Source organism: Castor canadensis, chromosome 9 (assembly GCF_047511655.1).
Source record: "Castor canadensis chromosome 9, mCasCan1.hap1v2, whole genome shotgun sequence".
Taxonomy (NCBI): domain Eukaryota; kingdom Metazoa; phylum Chordata; class Mammalia; order Rodentia; family Castoridae; genus Castor; species Castor canadensis.
The window spans coordinates 65,995,241-66,011,262 of NC_133394.1; the positions used below are offsets into that span (position 1 = coordinate 65,995,241).

The 16,022-nt window shown below is 33.8% G+C and overlaps 1 non-coding gene across 1 annotated transcript; it reads left to right on the forward strand.

The window, feature by feature from the left end:
• Positions 1-13,382: 13,382 nt before the first annotated feature.
• On the forward strand, positions 13,383-13,455 carry Trnaa-cgc (transfer RNA alanine (anticodon CGC)). Its single transcript has one exon. It is a non-coding gene; the product is annotated as a tRNA-Ala (tRNA).
• Positions 13,456-16,022: the final 2,567 nt, after the last annotated feature.

Sequence of the window (16,022 nt, forward strand, 5' to 3'; positions counted from 1 at the left end):
TACAGGGAATAAATAAACTTTTATACAAGATGCACTGACTGCTTTATTTAATAGTTTGTCCTTACAAGTCTGAGGTGACAGACTTTTAGTTATAATATTTTTTCAGCAAAGAAAATTTACAGAACAAATAAGAGAAGACTGATTGCTTTACAATTTTAGGATAAATTTTAAAGTACTATAAGTGAAAGCATCTAAATAACTTTTCTAACAAAAAAATTATCTAACAAAAAAATAACCTTAGGCCATTTATTAACCTTTAAAATACACTTAACTATCATTAAAATTTGAATAAATCAGAGAACATTCAAGTGGGCACTTTACATCTTGTTATTCAGTATTCTAATAATTCCTTGAGTGCCATGTCAGAGCATCCTGCATTGAAGTGAAAAGGCCAGACTTTTCAGAGTTCACACTCCATACCCAATGAGTCACCTGAGCATCTGAGCTCCTGGAGAAGGGAGTGTCTCCAGCATCCTACAGTGCAGTGCGGGAAGATCCTGGAGCTGCTGATAACGGGGTCTTTTTGTTATGAGGAGAAAGTCCTTGATTGATTGAATTGGGTTCCTGGTGGTCTGCACAAGAGTAGTAACCCTGGAGAAGACAGAAAGTTATCTAATTCTAGATATATTATAAAGGCAGAATTACACGAAATTTCTGATGGATTTGATGTGTGCAGTGAGAAAAACTAGTTGCCAGAAAAATCCCTAATTTTTCTTTTTATCTTTTTATACCTGGTGCAACGTTTATGTTCTTTTTTCTTTTATTGTTGTACTGGGTGGCGGTACATTGTGGCATTTACAAATGTTTTTAAAATGTATCAACTACGTCATACTTGAATTCATCCCTTTCACCACTCCTCCTTATCTCCCCTGATTCATGGAACAGTTTCAGCAGGTATCATTTTTGCATTTACATGCATGTGTACACATTCACTTTCCTAATACCTTTCCCTGCCACCTCTCCCTCCTACTGGTTCCATCCTCCCCCACTGCACCAGCAGGACCAGTTCTGCCCTCCTGTTCACTGATTTTGTAGAAGAAAAGAGAAAAGAGAAAAATTAAAAGATGACATGTTTGCTAGTTCTACTTAAAGATGGCTACACATGGAATTTCTTTGTGGTATTTTCATGTCTATACGTATTATAACCCCAATTGGTTTCTCTCCTCTAATTATATACATTCTTTCTTAGTCTGTTATTATAGTGGTTTCAGCTGGTTTAAGATTTCTATATTCATACTTGTATAGAAGGTATATCACCCATATTCAAGTTCTTAGTTTCATTCTTTTATGCTCCCCCTCTTGTGTGTGACCTCCCCGCAGTGTGACCAGTGTTCCACAATATTGCTGTATTTATGCTAGGTCTATATTCCACATATGAGAGAAAACATGTGGCTTTCAGTCTTCTGAGCCTGGCTAACTTCACTTAAGATGATGTTCTCTAGTTCCATCTATTTACCTGCAAATGACAAAATTTCAATCTTCTTTGTGGCTGAGTAAAATTCCGTTGTATATAAATACCACATCAGTAGTGGGGCATGTTGGCTGTTTCCATAGCTTGGCTATCATGAATAATGCTGCAATAAACATGGGTGTGCAGGGCCTTTATTGTAAGCTGACTCACATTCCTTTGGGTATATCCTTAGCAGTGGTATGTCTGGGTCTACACAGTATTCCATCCTGCATCAGAACAGTATACATTCTTCTCATCAGCCCATGGAACTTTCACCAAAATAGACCATATCTTAGGGCACAAAGCAAGGTTCAACAAACATAAAAAAATGGAAATAACCCCATGCATACTTTCTGACCACAATGCAATGAAACTAGAACTCAACAACAAACAAAGCAGCTAAAAGTTCTCAAATATCTAGAGACTGAACAACACATTGCTCAATGATCAGTGGGTTATAGAAGAAATAGGGAGGAAATTTTAAAAAGTTCCTGGAATTTAATGAAAATGAAAACACAACCTATCAGAAATTATGGGACACTGCAAAGGTATTCCTAAGAGGAAAGTTGTAGCCATGAGTGCATATTTTAAAAACACAGAAAGATCTCAAATAAATATTCTAATGCTATATCTCACTCACCTAGAGAAACAAGAGCAAGCTAAACCCAAAACAACCAGAAGGAGAGAAAAAATAAAAATGCAGGTTGAAAAGAACGAATACAGACCAAAAAAACCAAAAATACAAAGAATCAACAAAACAAAAAGCTGGTTCTTTGAAAAATAAACAAAGGTTGACAAATACCTGGCAAATCTGACTAAAAAGAGGAGAGAAAAGGCCAAAATTAGCAAAATCAGAAACATAAAAGGGAGCGATAACAAACACCAAGGAATCCAGGGGGTGATCAGGGACTACTTTGAAAACATTTAATAAAATAAACTGGAAAATCTGGAAGAAATGGATAAATTTCTAGATACATATGACCATCTAAAATTAAACCAAGAGGATATTAGGCACCTAAATAGATCTATAACAAGCAGTAAAATTGAAGCAGCAATAAAGTCTCGCAAAACAGCAAAGTCCAGGACCTGACAGATTCTCCACTGAATTCTACCAGACCTTTAAAGAAGAACTAATAACAACACCTCTTAAACTTTTCCACAAAGTAGAAAGGGAAGGAACACTGCCTAACTCATTCTATGAAGCCAGTATTACCCTCATCCCAAAATTGGACAAGGATATAACATGAAAAGAGAATTACAAGCCAATTTCTTTTATAAACATAGATGGAAAATTCATCAATAAAATAATGGCAAGCCAAATTCAACAGCATATAAAAAAGACCATACCCCATGACCAAGTTGCTTCATCGCAGGGATGCAGGAATGGTTTCAATGTATGCAAATCATTAAATTTAATATACCATATTAACAGAAGCAAAAATAAAACATGATCATCTTAGTAGATGCAGAAAAAGCCTTCAAAAGGAAGATGACAAATTATCCCTATTTGCAGATGATATGATCTTATACCTAAAAGATGCAGAAAACCTCACCAAAAACTCCTAGACATCATAAACACATTCAACAGAATCGCAGGACACAAAATCAATTTACAAAAATGAGTATATTTTCTACACACCAACAATGAACAGATTCGGAAAGATTATAGGAAAACAATTCCATTTACAATAGCCACAAACAAATGAAATACCTAGGAATGAATCTAACAAAGGAGGTAAATGACCTCTACAAGGGAAATTGCAAACCTTTGAATAAAGAAATAGAAGAAGACTACAGATGATTGAAAGCTCTCCGATGTTCATTGACTAGTAGAATCAACTTAGTGAAAATGGCTATACTACTAAAAACAATAAACATGTTCAACACAATTCCCATCAAAATCCCAATGACATACATGACAGAGATTGAAAAATCAATGCTAAAGTTCAGTTGAAAGCACAAAAGACTGCAAATAGCCAAGGCAATACTCAGCAAAAAGAGCAATGCTGGAGGTATCACAATACCCTACTTCAAACTATATTACAAAGCCGTAGCAATAAAAACAGCATGGTACTGGCACAAAAACAGGTATGACAACCAGTGGAATAGAATAGAAGACCCAAATATGAATTCATGCACCTATGCCCACCTAATTTTTGACAAAGGTGCCTAATATTTCTTTTTTAGCAGAATACAGTCATGAATGGTGAAAACGTTTTTCTGAACACCTTCGTCAGAAATGAAAGGAATGGATTTGGGATGGGAAAAATGAGAAATTTTGCTTGAGGAATACTAAGCTTTGATGAGGCATAAAAGATGTCACTTAGATGTGAAGAATAGAGTTAAATGTATGAGGTTAGTGAGGACATTTCTACACTTATAGAAGTAGAAAGGACTGACAAAGACAAGCAAGAAAGACTGAGAAAGACTGAAAGACAAGCAGGGTGAATATGGTGCAAACATTTAGAGAAAGTTGAACAATTAACTGTTGAAATAATGAGTACCTAGAAGGGGGATTGAAAAAAAATAATCCAGCTATCTGAGGGAGAACAAGGTGTTTCAGGCTTTAGAGACAGAGCTCAAGATGCTTTGCAAATAATGTCTGAACTTTTTCATGTTATGATGGAAAAAAATGCCTTAATTAAAAAGGAATATAGCTGACTTTTGAATAATGCAATGTTGTTGAAATAAGTCATTTTCTATATAAAAACAAATGACTAAGTAATAGCCACTAGCTTTCATAAAGTTGTATTTAACTATAAAAATGCTTTTGGAAACGGAGTATAAATTAAGTTTGACCAAAAAGAGGACTTTAATGTGCTTAACTGTAAGAATTGCCCAGAAAAACATTCCAACTCCAGTCAAAATGCATTTTCCTACGTTCACCAAAGCTGTGCTCTCTGCCTAATTCTCTGCTTAGTCAAAGCTAATTTTACTCAGATCTTTTGCTTATGAAGGAATTTTTTTGGATTGCTATAACTAAAACATAGTGCTAGTTTAGGTTTTTCTCTTGTTTCTCTTGCTTTCTTTTTGTTATGCTAACTAAATATATAAAAGAATCTCAAAGAAAAATAGCAGATTTATCCAAGTGATTTTTAAACTAATGAATTATTTTAAAGTTTCATTACATGGAAAATGAAAATGAAGATGAAATCCATCTGAGAAGTTAGAGAAGTTAACCTTTTGTTGCAAACATACTAAAAACATTTCTCATTCAGTGCTCGGGCAGTCCTTACAACCTACCACACCAAGCAATCAATGCTGTCTTAGGTATGCTAGGAACTATGGCAGCAGTGCATATTTGGTACAGATAATCTGAAATGTGGAGCTAATATGTCATAAGAGTATAATAAAAATCTTAAGGTTATTGCAATCAGAGTCTTGCTCATTCTGAAGACATTAAGGATGATATTAAATTTTACAATTTGCAGACACAATTACAAGTCAATGCTATAGTACACCTGTGAAACAAGCACAGCCTGGCTGGACTTTATGCTAAATCTTACAAGCCTTGAAGGTTGGACATAAGATAATATTACTTATTGGGTAATACTGGTCCAAAAATTCAATTGTAGAAAGCATGGGCACTAGAGGTATTGGAAGATTAACTAAAAACACGCTTTTCAGTTGATCTTTCAGTCAGTGTTTGATAAAACAAAAAGAGAAAATTGAATGTTAATTACATGCTTTCACATACCAGGTCAAATAGGAAAAGGAGCAGCCTTCACAAAAGAAATTGGTTTCCACCTTCCCTGCTTCCTTTTGAGAACCTGGACTGGCCAAAGCATTGGTGATACTCTGTCAGGGGTACTGTGAGGGCTTTATCATAATTAGAAATATCATTTACTGCACAAGTCTTATTTGTTGGCACATTCATGATCACATTAATTGTCAAGTTATTTCGTTTATCTGACTAGAGAGTTGATTGCAATATTGTTGTGCTCGTGACCTTCCAAACAGTGTTAGTTTAATTAACAAGACTAAAACTTTTCTGAAAAGAATGCAAATCAAATAGTTGTACTTCTCTAAGGAAAATGCTAGTCACTCTGTGTGTGTGTGTTTAAAAAATATTTCTTAGGATATGGAAAACTACATTTTATTCAGACTGCATGTTTTCTTAAAAACAAGCATCATTTACAATATTTTCCTTAAAAAATAAGAGCTCTATTTCACCTACAATTTATTTCTACATTTCCCTTTTTTGGGCCCTGTGGTAGCTGTTAAAGATACAAACAGGAATAATTCACAGTCTTTGTGCTTAAGTTGTACCAGTGGTAGTGAAAGGCAAGTGCAGAAAAATGTCAGTGTGACAAAAGCTATAAAGGAACTCTCAGTCACAAGACTCAGGAGTACCACAAAGAAGCAAACAGATCAGAAGGCAAAGCATTCTCAAATACAATTCTTTGAGAAGGAATCCAAACTTTAAACCTGGGTAACAATAAAATAGATTGACAATTTGATGTTATTTTCAAAGTTACCAATCATATGAGAGCAGACATCCTTTCAAGCATGGGCAAAAGGGAATCCTTACTATCCATACTGAAAAGAGGTTAAGAAGAGAAGGGAAAATATCATGAGTAAAAACATTTCAGTTAGTTCTCCCAGATAAAGGGCTCTAGAATTCTTAAACTCAGAATTCCTAAGACATAAAACCTGCAACTTCATAATGAAAGGATGATTACATTTCATATATGTCTCCCTTAGGGAAGAAAAACTATTATTTAAAATGAGGTTAGCCAGCAAATACAATTATTTAATTTCAGCATGGGTTTGGATCCCAGGCATAAGTTTATAGCCAAATTAGCAAGCATTAGTTTTAGTGTGTTTTTCTACCAAATCCATTTAATATTTCTTTGGGGAGATAAAAATCAGAGTTCTTTTAATACTTTTAACCATCTTCTCTGTAACCAATTCCAGAATGAAAACACCAGAGAGATTTCACAACATTTAGCATTGCAGTGCTCTGGGATATTACATACTATGAGCTAAAAAAGCACCACCCTCCATGTTGTCATCATTCTTCCAGCTTCTAGAAGAAGCTAGAAGGTGAATAAAAGAGCCCCCAAAGGACTGAGACTATTGATATCTGTGTTCTATTAATAATTTACTTCTCTTAATATTCAATTGTTAGATGCATTTATTGAAAGGAAAAATCTTAAGGAAAACATTCAGTGTGCTCTTTTGCAGTCATTTTTAAACCCAATGTTCTTTCATTATCTACATATGTTTTTGTTTGAGATCCTTTTTCTTTTTCCAAAAAAAATTTAATTCTCAATCTTAATTTCTTCTGTTTATTCAAACGTAGTGTGCATGACACAACTTCTCCTCATGTGATTTTCATAAAGGCTGCTGATAATGTTATATTATTAAATAAATAGCTCTTGGTTTCCTTGGAAATATTCCTCTTCATACCTAACTATCATTCCTTCCTACAGCTCTCTGACCAATTAGCTATAACTGGTCACCATTTTCTGGTGCTTCTCCAAGGGTCTTTTTCATCCTCTGTGGTTACTTTACTTTCCCAGAGTTGCCGAGGTGTTATGCCTTGCACTATAATCATTTATTTTCTCACTTTCTGGCCCATTACACCTGTTCTTCTATTTTTAATACATTTCAGAATGTCAGGTAGTATCCTACAATCCTAATCAATATTTCTCCTCAAATAGCATTGATTGCTGTAACCCTCAATAAGATGTTCAAATAGAATATTCTTTAAAAATGAACACAGAAAAAAACTTCCCTTGTTTTCCAATTTGACTTATAAAATCTCTTGTTTATGTCTAATTGCTACCCTATTAATTGAAATATGTTTTTAAGACGTCATTTAGGAAAGTAGCATGGATGGAAAGACTCTTGGTCCAGCCAGTACGTATTTTGTGTGTACTTGGTTCAACCTCAGTGAATAACTGAATTGTCAAAAGTATTTGTTTTGTGGTTCTTATCTTTAAGCAACTGTATTTTCTGTTGGGTTGTTTGAAATATATGACCAATGCAAACTAGATCTTAAAGGGTATACATCCATCATTTTTCTTAATGAATGTTTATTGAACTATTAAAGGAGAAATGAAGTTAAATCACTTATAGACTGAGACTGATATAAGTTTTCCTAAGCACAAATTTCTTTCAACCAGAAATGATGAAAAAAACAAGCAAATTTAAAAAATTAGAACTATTTATTTTTATAATGTATCAGAGGTATTCTCTGCAGGCAGAAAAATTCTCATACTCCCTGGTGACAATCCTCTCAACATATACAGCTACTTATTGGAAATTACTGAGTGTATTAATCCAGCGAAGTAGTATTGAAATTGTATCACTGCTTTTGAAACAATGAAATTATGAACTCTCTCACAGAAAGAAGTTAGGGACATTTGAACCTCTTTTTTTTTTTTTTTTTTTTTCTGTTGTTGTCTTATTTTGGCTGGTCCATAGTAAGCTTTCAGATTCCTTTAAAGATGTTAATCACTTGATTACAGAGTCTTGTGTCAAAAATACTTTTGTTTTCATGTTTCTGACTTTAATTAAGTCCTTTGGGTAAACAATGGAAAATATATTCTCATGCAGTTTGATCTAGGACAAAGCAAAACCCAATTTCAAAGTTTGTTACTTTATTAAAACCAGTTTGTTCCAAAGACAATATATATACTCTTACCTTTGTTCCTTCAGAATGATATTCATTAATGAGATAGTCATACAGTTCAATGTATAGTTGTAAGAAAAAAACTATGTGTAATGTTTGTATTATGAGATAAAATATTGAAACACTATTGAATCAGACAATTAATGTGAGAAGGTATATTCTCATTTATTATTATCAACTTAATACAAATGTAATTGCAAAGATGCTTAAAATAGCTCATAATTTTAAAACAAATATAACTTCTCTAGACTAAAATGAAATGAAGATCACATAAATCCTTTTGAGTAGAAATCAAAAAACAAATTTTCTCCTGTTATTTAGTTTCACTATTTATTTAAAATTTATTGTATTAATTATCACTTAAAGAGGCATTCAGCCAAATCCAAAGAGGTGTAAGTGAAGAGACTAAAGGGCAGAAGTCACAAGCTAGTTAAGAGATACAAAACATACCAGTTCTTTTAACAAAGAGAACTTAATATAAAAAAATGAGTAACTAATTTTTGAAAAATTGGGACATTATAAAAGGTAATTAAGGTATTATGTTGGAAGCAACTGTAAGAAGCAGACATCATCCCTAGAACGTGGAAAGAAGAAGGAAGACATTGGGAATATGAAAGGGACACTGTGCTCCTGCTGAGCTGAGCTCCACCCTCCGAGGTTGACAGTATCATCTGAGAGCTTGAAAGAGGAGCTCTAAGAGACTAGGACTCAAACTTCTCAAGGAGGGTCCCTGGCAGGTTCTTGCTTGCCAGTGTCATTGCAGGTCACAGTGCAAGAATTGGAAAAAACTCCAAAATGCTGCATTTGAAATGAACAGCCACTGCTGACTGGAAGGAGCAAGGTGATCACCATAGAGGAAGCAGGGAGTCAGAGGATGCCTTCTGACGTTCCTTCCAGCTCTCTTTTGTTCTTTCTCTATCGAATGGGAATTCCACTGTCAATGCCTTGTGGTTTACAGAGGTCCAGCCCCAGGAAGCCATTGTGTAGAAGGGAACGTTAAAAGCAAAGAAAAATAGCTTATCAGCTAATGAACACAACTAGTCACAACTGAATGTTAAAGATGGCAATGTTTTGTTAGTGAATTATAAATCCGTGAACCCTAATAGAAGCAGAAAGCTTTCATAATCTGTTCCAAGCCTTAAAGGTGACAAAACAGGGTGGAATTTGGAAAATCTTTAAGTGTCTGATTGCATCTTAAGTAAGTTCTTATGAAACAAATAACAAACCTGAGTCTTGTAAAACAAAATACCAGAAAAACTGTAGAAAAAGAGAGCAACGTTCCTACATATCTGTCTCCCATGTATGCATGTACAGAGCATAAAAATTACATCCATGCTACAATGTGGCCAAAGCATTAAAGAAAAGGAAAGCTTAGTAATCTGTTCATCAGAAATAGTCAAAAGCCAAATTTCCTGAAATAACTACTCCCAATTGTCTAGAGTTATCCAGAAAATCATTGCCTGTAATTTTTAATTTTTTTATAACTACTAATAATATGTGAATTCTAGAAAGGCAGTCACATTTGCTTACCCATTATCAAGATATCTTCTACACCTCTCAATTTTTTTGTAGATAAATGTTCTTAGAATTTTTCACCAAAAATTGTTCTTAGTTTTGGGTGAAGGAAAACTAAATGAGAGAGATCATAAGAATTACTGCAGAGAAATTTTTTCAGTGTTCATATTTGTACTAAAATGTACATAATAATATCATATTCTTTTCTAATGGCAAATACCAGTTGAAAAATAAGTAATTTTTTTCTCATTTTACCTATAACTATACATAAAGATATACTTAGGGGAAAAAAACTTTATGTGCATATATACTTCAGTTTATTCCTTGTTGCTATTAAAGAAACATACTCACTTATATCAGTTTTTATTACACACTAGCATGAATCTAGAAAAGCTATAGCATTATTTTACTATATGCTTTTGAAAATGACTAACATTTATTGTCTTACACATATTCTGAACTATTCTACGTATCGCAGATCTATTGGTAAGGAAATAGATACCATCCGTGCCTTCACATAGCTTACATTCTAGTGAGAAAAGCAGTCAAAACTCATGGTCATAGCTGTAAGCTGGAAATAAAGCACGAAAGGAGCACAGGGGCGGTTGCAAATCAAGGGTGATAAGGGTAGGAAGCCTCCAGAGAGAGGACCTCAGGGTAGAAATAAGAAGGGGGAAAGGGATATTGAACAATAACCGTATCCATGCAATATCATTCCAGATAGTGGAAGAGAAAGAGCCAAAATCATCAACACAGGAGCAGGCTTGGAGTGTACAAATTCTCAGAACAAGACTGATGTAAGAAATGAATAAGAGCAGAAGCAGCAAAGCAAGAGACCATAAAGTGAAGAGAAGCCCTTGGAGAGGGGAGAGAATAGTCTGGCTACTGTGGTGCAGGAGGATCATATCCAAAGCAGCATTAGCTCTGGCCACAAGCATCAGCTTGACATAGACAGGCTGACCCAATGGTGTCAAGCAATAGACCATGGAAAAGAGCAGGTAACAATCAACCTTGTGTCAAATCTCTGTCCTTTCTTCTTGTGATCATATCCCATAAAAACACTTCCATTCTAGAAAAGTTACTTTATAAATTAGTAAGCAAGTACTACCCATTTCACTTATCAACAAAAGAGAAAAAAATCTTCAGGAATCTTGAGTTTGAGTGAATGGTTTACACAAGAAGACAACCAACAGGACTGCCAGAGTGGCTCAAGTGGTAGAGTGCCTTCCTAATAAGCATAAAGCTCTGAGTTCAAATACCAGTACAACCAAAGAAAACAACCAAGATTTGCTCAATTATATTTTTGAAAGATTCTATAAATTTACTATTTTATAAAATTAAAAAATAGAAGGGAAAAACTTTCATTATAGACAATTTTTGCAGACATACTTTTAAACCTTTCTAAAAGGAAATAGAATATTTGTATAACAAATACATAAAATATTGATCAATATTTCAATTATGAATAATAAAACTATTAAATGCTGAGGCAATAAGATTTTCATGTGGGAATATTTGGAAGCTCTGAATCTTCAAATTTAAATGAAAGAATAAAATTCGACAGTTTTCTAAGACAGATTTAACAAAAGAACAGAGGGGAAAATTTGTGAAGATTGAGAGGCATCACAATAACACTTCAAATACAATACTACAAACACAAAAGTAGACCAATGGAATATACCCACTTACGTGGGAACATGCGAATGTTGGTATAGAATGACAAATTAATGTTGAAAGAAAAGCCTCTTTGCTAGGAATTAAACTGTATAGAAAATAAGAATAAAAATTCACTAATACAGCCTACAAAATAAGAATTATGCCAGATTAAAAACCCAAGTACTAAAAGTTATGTTTCATAGATCGCCTTTTGAAACAGAGGTTAGAAAAGATGTGTTAAATAAGATCTGTAACAGTTTGCAATAAGAAGAAAAGAAAAGATGGAATTGATTAAAATTTTTTAAGTTGGCTAAAAGAATTAAAGCAAAATGCATAAAATCTCTTCCAGAAAAAATAGAAGAGGGAATAATTCCCAAGTTTTTAAAAAATCACATACACACACAGAAACCATGTAAAAACAGTACTAGAAAGACAAAAAACTATAAACAAATACCTCTAATGAACTTAGACATAAAACTACTCCACAAAATATTAGCAAGTCAATTCCAGTATTGAACAAAAATAATTAAGGCCATGACTCAATCAAATTTTTTTCTGGGTATGCAAAGCTCATTTAATTTAATACTTAAAAGGTTAATGAATATCATTCACAAGTTAATTAAAAAGTTCTTGACCATAATATTTGAATGAAAATTTGTTATAATACAATACTCATTATTGTTAAGAACTCTTACCAAGTTCAGAATAACTACCTAAACTCAATTTAAAGCATGTACAGAAACCCTATAGTTAACATAATAATGGTGAATGACTTGAGTTTGTTCACTCAAAAATGTTGACCATGGCAAAAATTTTTGTTCTTACCACTCTTATCCAATATAAAATTATTAAGTTTTAGCCATTGCAACAAGGCAAGGAAAAAATTAAGGAACACAGATTGGAAAAAAAGGATATGAAATAATCCTTAATTGTAGATGGTCGTCTACAGCCATAGCAGAACATATAAGAATAAATCATACTTCCACATAGAATGATGATGTGAAAAAAAAAACCTTAAACAAAATACAACTTATAATCACTCCAAAAAAATAAAATAATTATACACTTAATAAAATGATACAGAATCTGTCTGGTAAATATATTTTTAAAAGTGATGATGAAAGAAAGCCTAAGTGAATGGAGAAAATTTTGAAAGCCAGCCTAGTACAGATGTCTGTTACCCTAAATTGATTCAAAGTTTCCAGGAAGTCCTTTTGTGTGTGCATCGGCAAGTTTATTCTAAAACCTGCATGAAAAGGCAGAGACCCTGAGACAGCTCTAAAGTAGTGAAGAATGAAATGGGAAGACTCACTGTCTGAAATTGAGGCCTACAAACTTGGTATCATAAGAAGAGGGGGTGTAGAGGTATGGGGCGAGGCACAAAGAACATTGAAATAAGACAGAGAACCTGGAAACATATGCATGCAAATAAGCCTACTGATTTTTGACAAAGAACAAAAGCAATCCAATGGGGGAAGGAAAAGGTGTTGGAAAAATTGGCCATCCAGATGAGGCAAAGAATGAATTTTGATTTAAACCATGATATTTGTACAAAATACAAGTCAAAATGGTCCAGATTTAAATGTAACACATAAAATGTTTAGAAAAAAATATAGGAGAGAATCTTGTCCGTCAAAGATTAAGGAAAGAACACGATCCATTACAATACAAAAAAAGGGCTGAGAAACACTCAGCTGTAGTGTTTGCTTAGTAGGTTCAAGGGCTCAGATTCAATCCTCAGCATTGAAAAATAAGAAAATCAGTGAAAAAAAATTTACTTTGTCAAGGACTCTGTTGAGGGCATGAAAAGATAAAACTACTGACAGTGAAAAAATGTTGGAAACCTCAGATTGGACAAAGGACAAACATCTAGAATAACTAACATACTCAGTGTAAAGTACCAAAGAAAGCAATTAGAACAGAGACAAAAGGCACAAAAACCTATCACCATGGAAGTCGAAGAAGCGTTAAAAAGTACACAAGCAAGCTTTTGATTACTAGTCATTAGGGAAATGCAAGTGTTAGACCATTATGATAAATCACTGTGCACCCATCAGAACAGCTAAAATTTTAAAAAAAGTGACAATAATATATGATGTCATGAATGTAGAGAAATTGGTTGGTGGAGTGGCTCAAGTGGTAGAGCGCCTGCCTCGCCAGCATGAGGCCCTGTGTTCAAACCACAGTACCGCCAAAAAAACCCAGATGGGAATGGAATGTGGTATATTTACTCTGGGTATCAGTTTTCTAGTAACTCTTATATATAACTCAAAAATTCATTCTTAGGCAATCATTCTGAAGAGGTGAAATCCTGATGGAATGAAAATTAATATTCATATAAAATCAATACATTCATGTTGAATGTATCTTTACTTAAATAACCCAAGGTCGAAATAGCTTGAATGTCCTTCGATGGATGCATGCTTAAATAATCTGAGGTACACCCATATGATGGGACATTGTTCATGAGTGAGTAGAATGCACTAATGATAGAGGCAACTGCATGTATCAATGTCAGGACCATCAGATGAGTGACAAAGACAATGCTGCAAGGTTACAGATCCTATGATGCGGTTTATACAATATCCCTGAAATGGCAAAGCTAAAGAAATGGAAGCAGATGGCAGGTGGCTAGGAAAGGGGGAAAGAACCACACAGAGATCCTTACGGTGATGGCATCATGCTTTGAGGATTTCTAAATCAGTAATCTGATTGTGATTTTGTAGTATTGATTTGCAAGACGTTAACATTAGGGAAAAATAGACTTCCCTGCATTACTTACGAAAGCTACATATAAACGAATCTACAATTATCTTAAAAAACAAAGTCAAGTAAGAAGTAATGACAATTCTTTAATGTGGATATGTGGATGCTAAGATTAAATGGACACATTGGAAGATGATGTTTATACCTGCTAAATCTGTGGAGAGCTAGTACACTTTACAAGAAATAATTTTAATGAATAGAAATAAACAATCTACAGAAATAGAGGCAAAAATACGAACAGATACTTTATATAAGACAATTATCAGTCAGGCACCTTTGGCTTATGCCTATAATCGTAGCTACTTGGGAGGCTGAGATCAGGAGAATCACCATAAGAGGACATCCAGGGAAAACAGTTTGCAAGACCCGTTGTCCCCATCTCCAAAATAATCAGAACAAAATGGACTGGAGGCATGGCTCAAGGGGTAGAGCACTTTGCAAGCGTCAAATCCTGAGTGTAAATCCCAGTACCACCAAAAGAAGGAAAAGAAGATAATGATTGTCTTTGTAAGACCATATTCAAATGGATAACAAATGTATGGAAAGATATGCAAATTCACTAGGAATCTGATGCAATATTGCAACCACCTACTGAGTCTGAAAAAGTTTAAAAAACTGAATATTGTCAAGAGTTTAGACAGATGTAGGAAAATAGAATTCCTGATTCTTTTATAGTTGATAGAACATAATACTGTTGCCCTCCCAGAAAGCAAGTACTTAGTAAAATTCAACATACATTCCTAAATATAAAATTTGTGTACATATACACACATATGCATAGGAACCACAATCTAACAACCTAGCCATGCAGCCATCCTTCCATGTACAAAGGCAAGTATAATTCACACATCATTCTATTAAGAAATCTCAGTATATTCTATGATAAGAATAAGGTAAAAATAAGCTAGATTTTTTTAATAGAGAAATATATAAATAAAATGGAAATGCACAATAAAAATTATTATGCAGTCATAAGCATGAAACTAAATGTAGATACACAATGTGGACAAATCTTAATAATATAGAAATAGACTGTTGCTATGAACCTAATTAAAATTTTATGAGTTACCATACATATATGGCCAAAGCATTACTGCATATTTATGAGACTCATAAATGACATGGATTCAAATCTAAAACATTAAAGGGTTGACACTGTGTAGGGAGGATTTTTGGAATGAGATGGAATTAAAATGAATGAATAATAAAATAAAGAAATATTATTGAAAACCAGAATATTTTATTGATAATATATTATGTCATTAAACAGTTATTTTTCTTCAGAAATAGTGATCAAAGTCTAAGACCAAAATCAAAACATTAATTACCTGGTCCCAAGGGGACCTGTCAGTATGTGAAGCCAGGACTTTCCCAGTGGAACCAGTTTCACCACCTCCAAAGGTCACCCTTCCAACTACTTGTTCTTCAACACACAGTTCCTAAAATATCCGAAAATACCACAAAAGAGAAACTAGTAACTCTTTTTTATCTTTAACACCCCTGTGTGATTAAACATTTCCACCTAATGATTCAAATCAACACTAGAATTCCAACAGAATCACTTGTAAAGTTGAGAGAGCTGAGATGTCTATATCTCAAAATCTAAAAGATTGGTTGTATTAATGATGAGAAGTTACAGATAGAGATAGAATGCAGTCCAGAGCTAGGGACACTTTGGCCCATTCACTCTGAATCTCCATGTCGTCTTAGGGAAAATGCCTCTATGCACTGTTGCATAGCAAGCTTCATAAACAGATTGTGACTGAGCCACATGCATGGCTATAAGAAGTTGAGAGATCTGAAATGCAAGAATCTTTTTATGTGGAAAAAGTGCCTAAATATGCCTTAAGCATCTGATTCTTCTTTTTTTGGAAACGTCTTCATTATAATAATTTCATCAAAAAAAGATAAACATAACATTGAGTTGTCTGACCATCAAATATCTAACAACATGCATTCACAATTTAAAACAGGCTATAGACCATGAAGTTTGTA